Source organism: Balaenoptera ricei, chromosome 10 (assembly GCF_028023285.1).
Source record: "Balaenoptera ricei isolate mBalRic1 chromosome 10, mBalRic1.hap2, whole genome shotgun sequence".
NCBI lineage: Eukaryota > Metazoa > Chordata > Mammalia > Artiodactyla > Balaenopteridae > Balaenoptera > Balaenoptera ricei.
The window spans coordinates 28,054,134-28,068,377 of NC_082648.1; the positions used below are offsets into that span (position 1 = coordinate 28,054,134).

The following is a 14,244-nucleotide window of genomic DNA, read 5'->3' on the forward strand; positions in this document are numbered from 1 at the left end:
AGGAAATAGGCAGCCTACCTGAAAAAGAATTCAGAGTAATGATAGTAAAGATGAATCAAAAATTGGAAACAGAATGGAGAAACTACAAGAAACGTTTAACAAGGATCTAGAAGAATTAAAGAGCAAACAAACAATCATGAGCAACACAATAAACGAAATTACAATTTCTCTAGAAAGGATCAATAGCACAATAACTGAGGCAGAAGAATGGATAAGTGACCTGGAAGATAAAAGAGTGGGAAAAAATACCACAGAGCAGGGCTTCCCTGTGGCACAGTGGTTAAGAATCTGCCTGACAATGCAGGGGACATGGGTTCCATCCCTGGACTGGGAAGATCCCACATGCCACAGAGAAACTAAGTCCATGTGCCACAATTACTGAGCCTGAGATCTAGAGTGCGTGAGCCACAACTACTGAGCCCATGTGCCACAACCATTGAAGCCCGTGCACCAGAAGCCCGTGCTCTGCAACAAGAGAAGCCATGGCAATGAGAAGCCTACACACCATAACGAAGAGTAGCCCCTGCTCACCACAACTAGAGAAAGTCCGTGCACAGCAGCAAAGAGCCAATACAGGCAAAAAAACCCCACAAAAAACCAAACCAAAACAAAAAAATACCACAGAGCGGAATAAAGAAAAAAGAATGAAGAAGTCTCAGAAACTACTGGGACAACATTAAATGCACCAACATTAGAATTATAGGGGTCCCAGAAGAAGAAGAGAAAAAGAAAGGGACAGAAAATATTTGAAGAAATTATAGTTGAAAACTTCCCTAACATGGGAAAGGAAATAGTCAATCAAGTCCAGGAAGCACAGAGAGTCCCAGCAGGATCAATCCAAGGAGAAACACGCCAAGACACATATTAATCAAACTATCAATAATTAAATAAAAGAAAAAATATTAAAAGCAGCAAGGGAAAAACAACAAATAACAAAGAAGGGAAATCCCATAATGTTAATAGCTGATCTTTCAGCAGAAAATCTGCAAGGCAGAAGGGAGTGGCAGGACATATTTAAAGTGATGAAAGGGAAAAACCTACAACCAAGTACCCAACCCAACAAGGTTCTCATTCAGATTTGATGGAGAAATTAAAACCTTAACAGACAAGCAAAAATTAAGAGGATTCAGCACCACAAAACAAGCTTTACAACAAATACTAAAGGAACATCTCTAGGCAAGAAACACAAGAGAAAGAAAAGACCTACAAAAACAAACCCAAAACACTTAAGAAAATGGTAATAGGAACATACGTATTGATAATTACCTTAAATGTAAATGGATTAAAGGCTCCCATCAAAATACATAGACTGGCTGAATGGATACAAAAACAAGACCCATATATATGCTGTCTACAAGAGACACACTACAGGCCTAGGGACACATACAGCCTGAAAGTGAGGCGAAGGAAACAGATATTACATGCAAACGGAAATCAAAAGAAAGCTGGAGTAACAATTCTCATATCAGAAAAAATAGACTTTAAAATAAAGACTATTACAAGAGACAAAGAAGGACATTACATAATGATCAAGGGATCAATCCAAGAAGAAGATATAACAATTGTAAATATTTATGCATCCAACATAGGAACACCTCAATACATAAGGCAAATGCTAACAGCCATAAAAGGGGAAATTGACAGCAACACAATCATAGTAGGGGACTTTAACAACCTACTTTCACCAATGGACAGATCATCTAAAATGAAAATAAATAAGAAAACACAAGCTTTAAATGACACATTAGACAAGGTGGACTTAACTGATATTTATAGAACATTCCATCCAAAAAGAACAGAATACACTTTCATCTCAAGTGCTCCTGGAACATTCTCCAGGATAGATCATATCTTGGGTCACAAGTCAAGCCTTGGTAAATTTAAGAAAATTGAAATCGTATCAAGTATCTTTTCTGACCACAATGCTATGAGACTAGGTATCAATTACAGGAAAAAATACAAAAAAAAACAAACACATGGAGGCTAAACAATACTCTATTAAATAACTGAGAGATTACTGAGGAAATCAAAAAATACCTAGAAACAAATGACAATGAAAACACGACGACCCAAAACCTATGGGATGCAGCAAAAGCAGTTCTAAAAGGGAAGTTTATAGCAATGCAATCCTGCCTCAAGAAAGAAGAAAAATCTCAAATAAACAACTTAACGTTACACCTAAAGCAATTAGAGAAAGAATGCCGCAGACCGGCTGCAGAAAGCTAGAAGTTCCTGGTGGTGAGGGGTAAGGAACTGAAAAGCACCAGTATGGGGTCAGAAGGGCCAAGACAACTGATGGTTGCAAGGCAAGTTTATTCAAAGAGCATGAATGTATATATAGGTTCAGCACGGAACGAACACTAGGCAACAAATCAGTATTTCCTTGTATTTCCACATAATTCTGTCGCCACTATCTATGCGCCACTATCTATGCACCACTATCTATGCACCACTATCTATGCACCACTATCTATGCGTCAGCATGCCTTATGGGCCGTTCTTTGGAGATACAGACTTCCCCCTCAGGGCAGCACGTCCTTCTTCTGGGGAACAACCAGGGGCTCTTAGATCCAGAGCAGGCACCTGGAACGAAACTGGCCGCAAGCCATTTTCCTTTTTTACGCTCAATACCGCAGCGTCAGGAGTGCATACCAAGAAAGAGACAAGCAGTTCTCCGCAAAGCAGAAAGCTGAATAAGCTTACAGCTTGGGGGCCACCACAAAAGAAGAACAAATAAACCCTAAAGTTAGCAGAAGGAAAGAAATCGTAAAGATAAGATCAGAAATAAATGAAAAAGAAATGAAGGAAACAGTATCAAAGACCAATAAAACTAAAAGCTGGTTCTTTGAGGAGGTAAACAAAATTGATAAACCACTAGCCAAACTCATCAAGAAAAAAAGGGAGAAGACTCAAATCAACAGAATTAGAAAGGAAAAAGGGGAAGTAACAACTGACATGGCAGAACTACAAAGACTCATGAGGGATTGCTACAAGCAAGTATACGCCAATAAAATGCACAGCGTGGAAGAAATGGACAAATTCTAGAAATGCACTACCTTCCAAGACTGTACCAGGAAGAAATAGAAAATATAAATGACCAATCACAAGCACTGAAATTGAAATTGTGATTTAAAAACCTTCCAACAAACAAAAGCCCAGGACCAGATGTCTTCATAGGCGAATTCTATCAAACATTTAGAGAAGAGCTAACACCTATCCTTAAGAAACTCTTCCAAAATATAGCAGAGGGAGGAACACTCCCAAACACATTTTACAAGGCAACCATCGCCCTGAAACTAAAACCAAAGATGTCACAAAAAAGAAAAAAAGAAAACTACAGGCCAATATCACTGATGAACATAGATGCAAAAATCCTCAACAAAATACTAGCAAACAGAATCCAACAGCACATTAAAAGGATCATACACCATGATCAAGAGGAGTTTATCCCAGGAATGCAAGGATTACTTCAATATACTCAAATGAATCAATGTGATACACCTTATTAACAAACTGAAGGATAAAAACCATATGATCATCTCAATAGATGCAGAGAAAGCTTTTGACAAAATTCAACACCCATTTATGATAAAAACTCTCCAGAAAGTAGGCTTAGAGGGAACTTTCCTCCACATAATAAAGGCCATATATGACAAACCCACAGCCAACATTGTTCTCAATGGTGAAAAACTGAAACCATTTCCACTAAGATCAGGAACAAGACAAGGATGCCTACTCTCACTGCTATTATTCAACATAGTTTTGGAAGTTTTAGCTACAAAGATCAGAGAAGAAAAAGAAAGAAAAATAATCCAAATCAGAAAAGAAGTAAAACTGTGACTGTTTGCAGATGATGTAATACTATACATAGAGAATCCTGAAGATGCTACCAGAAAACTACCAGAGCTAATCAATGAATTTGGTAAAGTAGCAGGATACAAAATTAATGCACAGAAATCCCTTACATTCCTATACACTAATGATGGAAATTATGAAAGAGAAATTAAGGAAACACTCCCATTTACCACTGCAACAAAAAGAATAAAATACCTAGGAATAAACGTACCTAAGGAGACAAAAGACCTGTATACAGAAAACTATAAGACACTGATGAAAGAAATTAAAGACGTTACAAACAGATGGAGAGATATACCATGTTTTTGGATTGGAAGAATCAACATTGTGAAAATGATTATACTACCCATAACAATCTACAGATTCAATGCCATCCCTATCAAACTACCAATGGCATTTTTCACAGAACTAGAACAAAAAATTTCACAATTTGTATGGAAACACAAAAGACCCCGAATAGCCAAAGCAATCTTGAGAAAGAAAAACGTTGCTGGAGCAATCAGGCTCCCTGACTTCAAACTATGCTACAATGCTACAGTAATCAAGACTGTATGGTACTGGCTCCAAAACAGATATACAGATCAATGGAACAGGATAGAAAGGGCAGAGATAAACCCATGCACCTATCGTTACTTAAGTTTTGACCACAGGAGGCATAATATACAATGGAGAAAAAACAGCCTCTTCAATAAGTGGTGCTGGGAAAACTGGACAGCTACATGCAAAAGAATGAAATTAGAACACTTCCTAACACCATACATGAAAATAAATTTAAAATGGATTAAAGGCCTAAATGTAAGACCAGACACTATAAAACTTTTACAGGAAAATATAGGCAGAATACTCTATGAGAAAAATCACAGCAAGATCCTTTTTGACCCACCTCTTAAAGAAAGGGAAATAAAAACAAAACTAAACAACTTGGACCTAATGAAACTTAAAAGCTTTAGCACAGCAAAGGAAACCATAAACAAGATGAAAAAACAGCCCTCATAATGGGAGAAAATATTTGCAAATGAGGCAACTGACAAAGGATTATCTCCAAAATATACAAGCAGCTCAATATCACAAAACCAAACCACCCAATCCAAAAATGGGTGGAAGACCTAGATAGACATTTCTGCAAAGAAGATATACAGATTGCTAACAAACACATGAAACGATGTTCAACATCACCAATCATTAGAGAAATGCAAATCAAAACCACAATGAGGTATCACCTCACACCGTTCAGAATGGCCATCATCAAAATATCTACAAACAATAAATGCTGGAGAGGGTATGGAGAAAAGGGAACCCTCTTGCACTGTTGGTGGGAATGTAAATTGATACAGTTACTATGGAGAACAGTATGGAGGTTCCTTAAAAAACTAAAAATAGAATTACTGTATGACCCAGCAATTCCACTACTGGGCATACACCCTGAGAAAACCATAATTCAAAAAGAGACATGTACCACAATGTTCATTGCAGCACTATTTACAATAGCCAGGACATGGAAGCAACCTAAGTGCCCATCGACAGATGAATGGATAAAGATATGGCTCATATATACAATGGAATATTACTCAGCCATAAAAAGAAATGAAATTGAATTATTTGTAGTGAGGTGGATGGACCTAGATTCTGTCATACAGAGTGAGGTAAGTCAGAAAGAGAAAAACAAATACCATATGCTAACACATATATATGGAATCTAAGAAAATAAAAAGGTTCTGATGAACCTAGGGGCAGGACAAGAATAAAGACGCAGATGTAGAGAATGGACTTGAGGACACGGGGCAGGGGAAGGGTAAGCTGGGACGAAGTGAGAGAGTGGCACTGACATATATACACTACCAAATGTAAAATAGATAGCTAGTGGGAAGCAGCCGCATAGCACAGGGAGATCAGCTCAGTGCTTTGTGACCACCTAGAAGGTTGGGATAGGGCGGGTGCGATGGAGACACAAGAAGGAGGGGATATGGGGATATATGTATACGTATAGATGATTCACTTTATTATACAGCAGAAACTAACACAACATTGTAAAACAATTATACTCCAATAAAGATGTTAAAAAAAAGGAAAGCACATAATGTCAAGTTGTCCCTCTATAGGTGTGACTTGAATATTTTATTAAAGTGATGACCACCAGAATTTTCCATTGTAAAGGTATATTTTTCCTTTGTGATACCTAAGAATACATAGAATATTGACATAGATGATTGAGGGTTTGAAAGGACCTATTAAATATCATACCCATGTTGCATCCTAGTTCTGTGCTAATGGTAAATGGCCCAAGGAGAACCATATTCAACTGTTGTGTTTTACCTGTTCAATAACAATCAGACTGATTCTACCCTATGTCTTGGACTATAAAACCCCTGGAACTCCAAAGGAAGTTTGCTAGGTCTCTTACCTACTGGCACTTGTCACAAATGTCTACATGAATAGATTCTACCAATGTGATGGGTTCCCATGATATATGGAAAGCTGCAGAGGGATGGAGACAGTACCGATTGACAAACGAACAGATATGAGTGTTTGCAGTGGAATACCTCACTTTCCACAGTCTATTCAGTCACTTGGAGGGAGTAGGGCTCTTGTGGGCCACAGAGGCAGAAGCCCCACAACAGCACTGCATAATCTTTGAATTACAGGTTTGGTGGATTTACCTTGAAGCTGAAAATCCAATGGAAGCCCTCTGAATTCCACTCCTCCAGTGCATCTAAATGTTTCTGTAGGCCCTAATTTCCTGCATTTGCCTATGCTTGAAATTTTTCAGAAAACATTCCTCATTGGACCCTGTCTGACAGAGGTACAAATATATAGAAATTTAAAAGAAACAATTCAAACAAAATTTGTGCCACAGTAGTCCCAAACATTTTATAGAGAGCTAAATTTTTCTGGCATTTCAATAAATGGACATTATGTAGAAATATGCAAATTAGAATACAGATGTGATACAATGTTAGTAATGGTACTGCTCCTAAGCTCTTTAGTCAGTTAGGACTCCTCATTGAGAAAAAGTGGCCCTTCATCCAAATTCAATAAGCTAAATGTCATGCTTTTCCTTTTAAAATAATCTGTAAATTTTCTTGACATTATACTTTAGAGTCCACCACAAATGAGTGAACACACCCATGAGTGGTGTTACTCACCTTTTCTCTAATATAAACAGGTCTCTCATGGGGAAAACAGTGTGTTAGCTTTTCTACAAATCATGGCCCCTTGAGTTAAGCAAAATAATGCTGGACAGATTTCCAATTCAGCTGCTTTAGAAACATTCTGTGAAAGTTATCAAAAAATCCTTTCCCATGGTGCTCACTTGTCTAAATGGAAACATCTGGTCTGAATATTAGTGCACACTGGAAAAGCTCAAGGGGAAATAGGCCACTTTTCTTTTATAAAACCCAAGTATTAACTCCCTGCATGTTCCCAAGTCCTCCAACATTTTAGGGTCGTGACTTCCTCCTTTAACAACTCAATAAGACCTCTTTCTTACACTAAGGAGTCTGGAGGGCTGAAGAGCCCCAAATTGTTCTTAGAGGATTGTTAAGGAATTACATTTTTCCCACATGCCTCTCATCTTTGTTTCCTACTTTATCCAAAGTTCTACTACCCTTTCATAATTATTTGCCTCCCATGGAACCTATTCACCTACTGCACAGCTTATCCCAGACTAGACATTTGCCTTCTCTTTAGTTACCCCCAGGAGAATAGAGAATTTTACTGAAATTATCAGGTTAACAAAAGGAAATTTAAGCATAGAAAAAGCAACAGTGCAAAATTTAATATTAACCTATTTGTTTCTGAAGCCCCTCTTCATTGCTCTCTATAGGGAATTTTCTTTTTTCTTTATTTGGGGGCAAGGTTGCCCTCCTAGTCATGGTCCAGGCTGCCATCATGTTGCCTTAGAATCCTTCTCCATGGTTGGCCTTTCTCTATATCTCCTCTTCTTTTTTATTCTCTAGTCTCCCCATACATCCTCTTCTCACTCCCAAACTCCTGGTGTTTTATTATTTATGACATAAAGCAATTGTTTTTGCCCTGATCCATCAATATGAGACCTGTGGCCTCACTTTCCCTTATCAAAAGACAGTTAAAGTGTTCTCCAAGACTTCAAAGTCATCTTCTCTCTTCTCTAATGACACTAAGAGATTATCAGTTAGGAATAGATTTTTCGTCATGAATAGCAGTGTTATAATCACACTGATGGGGAAGAGCAACATTTTCCCGCAAAATGGGAAATGTAAGTGTGATAATATGGCTCCAAAAAGTCATCAGTGACTATTCTAAGTTTTAGCAACATAGCACTTTAGGCCTGTGTCCCTTTCCTTTATGGTCGTAATATGGATGTTCCACTTTCAGGCAGGAAGAAGAGCAAATGCTTAAAAAAATAAGAGAGAGAGAGAGGAAGTTAAAGGGACAAGCCAGGCCAATTTTCTCCTTTTAAAAGAACTTCCTGGAAGCTCCATCCAAAGTTATCTACTTCATTGATGAGCTCTAGTAGTTTTTTGGTAGCGTCTTTAGGATTTTCTATGTATAGTATCATGTCATCTGCAAACAGTGACAGTTTAACTTCTTTCCCAGTTTGGATTCCTTTTATTTCTTTTTCTTCTCTGTCATAGCTAGGACTTCCAAAACTATGTTGAATAAAAGTGGAGAGAGTGGACATCCTTGTTCCTGATCTTAGAGGAAATGCTTTCAGCTTTTCACAGTTGAGTATGATGTTAGCTGTAGTTTTGCCGTATATGGCCTTTATTATGTTGAGGTATGTTCCCTCTATGCCCACTTTCTGTAGAGTTTTTTTTTTACCATAAATGGGTGCTGAATTTTGTCAAAAGCTTTTTCTGCATCTATTGAGATGATCATATTGTTTTTATTCTTTAATTTGCTGATGTGATATATCACACTGATTGATTTGCAGATATTGAAAAATCCTTGCATCCTGGGATAAATCCCACTTGATCATGGCGTATGATACTTTTAATGTATTGTTGGATTTGGATTGCTAGTGCTAGACCTGTATTATACAACCACCACTCTACAAGGGTGTGTACGAAGTTATGACTCTGTTAGTAAAAAAGAAGCAAATGACTATTTGGTAGGCCACCAGAAATGTCCATGAGCTGAGCTAACAGACATCTTACAAATAGGAGATCCTATTACTAAGTAGCAAGCTTACTATATACAGCCAAGCATTCAAGCTAACAAATGGCTTTGAGAAAACAGAGAGGGGGTTGAGATGTCAAGAGCAGATCCCCAGGTTATTCCCACCAGATATTCACTCTGGTCCAGAATAGATGCGCTCTCTATGTGAGATTCACAGAAGCACTTCACGCTGGTTAATTTTCCCAACGGGCTGCTTTCATTCCTTCCTACCAGTCTGCAACCAGTTTTTTCCCTTTTTGTTGAGATGAGGAGATGAAACCATTTTCTTTTAGTCTTGATTTTTTTAAATTAGGTAGGATAATGTTCTTAGGCCAGATCTTTTACGTGAAAGGGGTGGATAAAATATGTATTCTCTCCATCTTGAGAATGCTCCTCCAGAGTCTTGAGATATTTTTTTCTTCCTTTATATCTACAAAGTCAGTCAACAAATTTACGGAGTCTGCTAACTGCCATTTATTGTGCAAAGTATTGGGAATCTCAAAATGGATGAGAACTCATCTTTGCCCTGTAGAAGCTCACAGTTTTAGAGGTAAGATAGGTTCATAAACAGACCGTCACAGTGCAATGCAGAAAATTCTACAATAGTGGTATTCAGAGAGTGCTGAATTGGGCAAGTAACACAGCCAGAAAATAAAGGGAATTAGTGATGCTTCACAAAGGAGTACTCATTTACTGAATCTTTAAAGGCAAGTGGGGATGGGGACCTATCAAGCAGAGGTAAAACATGAACAGAAGGGAAGAAACATCTAGTATGTGCAGAGAACAATAAGGCAATTTGTGGTTATTAGAACACAAAGTGTGAGGCAGATAGTGCTTGGAGAGGGCTTAGGCCAGATCATGGAGGACCTCGTATACCACCTTAAAACCTTTAGCTTAATCCTGCAATTGATGGCGAAGTTTTGAAAAATTTCAGAGTAAAGACTGACAGGATCTGAAATACATTTTAGATCTGGCTTTAGATTGAAAGAGGGGAAAATAAATAATAAGTACTATTTATTTAAATACTAAATAGTATTTAGTAAGTAGTAAATACTAAATAGTATATACTAAATACTGACTCCCTATGCCTAACAGTATGGCTTTTTCAGGCTTTTAAAGGATAGTAGTTATCCATTGGTCTTAGGAGCCAGAAAATTGGTGCAACTCCAAATAAAAGTAATAAACCTATCTTCCTCTTTTGCTCTGGTCACACTTCTAATACTAATCATCCCAGTTATAAAAACTAACATAGATTTCTACAAAAGTGACAAATATCCATCATATGTAAAAAATACCGTCTCGTGCTTTTATTACCAGCCTAGTTCCAACAATAATATTCCTCCACACAGGTCAAGAAATAATTATTTCAAACTGACATTGAATCACTGTCCAAACCCTTCACTTAACACTTAGCTTCAAAATAGATTACTTCTCAATAATATTCGTACCAGTAGCATTATTTGTTACATGGTCCATTATGGAGTCCTCAAGATGGTACATACACCTAGACTCTTACATTAATCAGTTCTTCAAGTACCTACTCCTCTTCCCCATCACCATGCTAATCCTTGTTACTGTCAATAACCTCTTCCAGCTTTTTATTGGATGGGAGGGGGTTGGAATTATATCCTTCCTACTCAGTGGGTATGGTACGGACGAGCAGACGCAAACACAGCTGCTCTCCAAGCAATCTCCAAGCATTGGGGATGTCAGGTTCATTATGTCAATTGCATGATTCCTGTTTAACTCAAACACACAAGACCTGCAACAAATTTTTATACTCGACCTAAATCCCTCAAACCTTCCCTTACAGGACTCGTACTAGCTGCAGCCAGAAAATCAGCCCAATTTGGACTTCACCCCTGACTCCCCTCAGCAATAGAGGGCCCCTGTATCAGCCTTACTCCACTCAAGCACAATAGTTGTGGCAGGGATCTTCCTACTTATTCGATTTTACTCCTTAACAGAAAACAACAAACTTATTCAAACAATAGTGCTATGCTTAGGAGCCCTCACCACCCTATTCACAGCTATACGCGCTCTTAACCAAAATGACATTAAAAAACTTGTCGCTTTCTCCACTTCAAGCCAATTAGGCCTAATAAGGGTAAAAATCGGCATCAACCAACCCTATCTAGCATTCTTACACATCTGCACACATGCTTTTTTTAAGGCCATACTATTCATATGCTCCGGATCCATTATTCACAGCTTGAACGATGAACAAGATATTCAAAAAATAGGAGGCCTATTCAAGGCTTTAATTTTCACCACAACAGCCCTTGTTATCGGGTGTCTGGCATTGACAGGAATGCCTTTCCTCACCGGCTTCTATTCTAAAGACTCGATCATTGAAGCTGCTAACATATCTTATACCAATGCTTGAGCCCTGTTAATAACTCTAATTGCCACCTCCCTCACAGCTATCTGTAGTACCTGCATTATCTTCTTTGCCCGACTAGGACAACCTCGCTTCTCTCCCCTAACCTCCATCAATGACAACAACCCCCTCTTAATTAACTCCATCAAATGCCTACTAATTGGAAGTGTCTTTGCTGGATTCATTATCTCCAACAACATACCCCCAACAACAGTCCCCCTAATAACTATACCCTTACATCTAGAATTAACTGCTCTTGCAGTAACCATCCTAGGCTTTGTATTTGCACTCAAAATTAACCTTAGCACACAAAACTTAAAATTCATCTACCCCTTAAATATCCTTAAATTCTTTAGTCTCTTAGGATATTTCCCCACCATGATGCACTGTCTACTTCCTTACCTAAACCTATTAGTAAGCCAAAAATCAGCATCGTCCCTTTTGGACTTAACCTGATTAGAAAACATTTTAGCAAAAACCACATCCCTTATCCAACTAAAGTTCTCCACATTAATCTCAAGCCAAAAAGGCCTTATCAAACGATACCTCCTATCATTCCTTATTACTCTCACCCTTAGCATGCTTTTATTTAATTACCACAAGTAATCTCCATAATAACCACAACACCAATAAGCAGCGACCAACCAGTAACAATCACCAACCAGGTACCATAACTATACAATGCCGCAATCCCTATAGCCTCCTCACTAAAAAAGCCAAAGTCACCAGTATCATAAATAACTCAATCTCCCAACCCATTGAACTTAAACACAACTTCAACCTCCTCATCCTTTAAAATATAAAATACCATAAAAAATTCTATTATCAGCCCTGAAAGAAACGTCCCCAAGACAGTCTTATTAGAAACCCAAACCTCAGGATACTGCTCAGTGGCCATAGCCATCGTATAGCCAAACACAACTAATATCCCCCCTAAATAAATAAAATACACTATCAAACCTAAAAATGAACTACCAAAGTTCAACATGATCCCGCACCCAACACCACCACTCACAATCAACCCAAAGTCCGCATAAATAGCTGAAGGTTTTGAAGAAACCCCCACAAAACTGATCACAAAAATAACACTTAAAATAAATACAATATATGTCATTATCATTCTCACATGGGTTCCAACCATGACCAATGACATGAAAAATAATCGTTATCATTCAACTATAAGAACACCAATGACTGAAAAACATACCCACTAATAAAAATCATCAACAATACACTTATTGACCTCCCAACCCCATCAAACATTTCATCATGATGGAATTTTGGCTCTCTACTAGGCATTTGCCTGACCCTACAAATCCTAACAAATAGGCTTATTCCTAGCAATACACTACACACCAGACACAACAACTGCCTTCTCATCAGTAGCAGACATCTGTTGAGACGTTAACTATGGACGAATCATTCGATATATACATGCAAACAGTGTTTCCATATTCTTTATCTGCCTTCACATTCACGTAGGACATGGCCTATATTATGGGTCCTATACCTTTCCAGAAACATGAAACATCGGAATTACTCTACTGCTTACAGTTATAGCTACTGCATTTATAGGCTATATACTACCATGAGGACAAATGTCATTCTGAGGGGCAGCAGTCATTACAAACCTGCTCTCAGCAATCTCATATATTGGCACCACTCTTGTTGAATGGATCTGAGGCGGCTTTTCCGTAGGCAAAGCAACACACGCAATTCTTTGCTTTTCATTTTATTCTCCCCTTCGTCATTACAGTGCTAGTAGCTGTCCACCTACTATTCCTCCACGAAACAGGATCCAACAACCCCACAGGAATCCCATCTGACACAGACAAAATTCCACTCCACCCCTATTACACAATCAAAGACATCCTAGGTGCTCTACTACTAATCCTAGCCTCACTAATACTAGTTCTATTTTCACCCGACTTGCTAGGAGACCCCGATAACTACACCCCAGCAAACCCACTCAACACACCACCGCATATTACACCGGAGTGATATTTTCTATTCGCATATGCAATTCTATGATCAATCCCCAACAAACTAGGAGGAGTCTTAGCCTTATTACTCTCAGTCCTAATTCTAGCATTTATCCCAATACTCCACACATCCAAACTACGAAACATAACATTCCGACCACTTAGCCAGTTCTTATTCTGAGTGCTAGTGGCAGACCTACTAACACTAACATGGATTGGAGGACAACCTGTAGAACACCCCTTCATCATTATTGGACAACTCACATCTACTTTATACTTTCTTTTAATTCTAGTGCTAATACCAGTAACTAGCGTCATTGAAAACAATCTCCTGAAATGAAGAGTCTTTGTAGTATATCACATTACCATAGTCTTGTAAACCAGAAGAGGAGAACAACACACCTCCCTAAGACTCAAGGAAAAATCTCTAAGCAACGCTGCCAGAACCCAAAGCTGAAATTCTACTTAAATTATTCCCTGAAATTATATTATAAGATATTTACAAAATTATTAAGTACTATATCAGTACCAAAACAGTCCATTTTATCACAAACTACTATGTACATTGTGCATACTTGTATTACCACATTAATAAGTACATATACTGTATACGTACATATTACATTATATGTATAATTGTACATTACATTATCTACCCCATGCTTATATGCATGTACATCTTATTATTAGTATTATATTGTACATATAGATTATTAATCGTACATAGTACATTAAGTCAAATCAATTCTGGTCAACATGCTTATCCTGTCTATTAGACCACGAGCTTAATCACCAAGCCACGTGAAACCATCAACCCGCTCGGCAGGTGTCCCACTTCTCGCTCTGGACCCATAATTTGTGGGGGTTTCTATTGATGAACTTTATCAGACA

General features: G+C 38.1%; 2 pseudogenes; both read left to right on the top strand.

Annotated features, from left to right (window-relative positions):
- The first annotated feature begins 8,080 nt into the window (after window positions 1-8,080).
- LOC132372856 (NADH-ubiquinone oxidoreductase chain 5-like) lies at window positions 8,081-11,949 on the top strand (annotated as a pseudogene).
- Window positions 11,950-12,357: 408 nt separating this feature from the next.
- Window positions 12,358-13,693, top strand: LOC132372857 (cytochrome b-like; annotated as a pseudogene).
- Window positions 13,694-14,244: the final 551 nt, after the last annotated feature.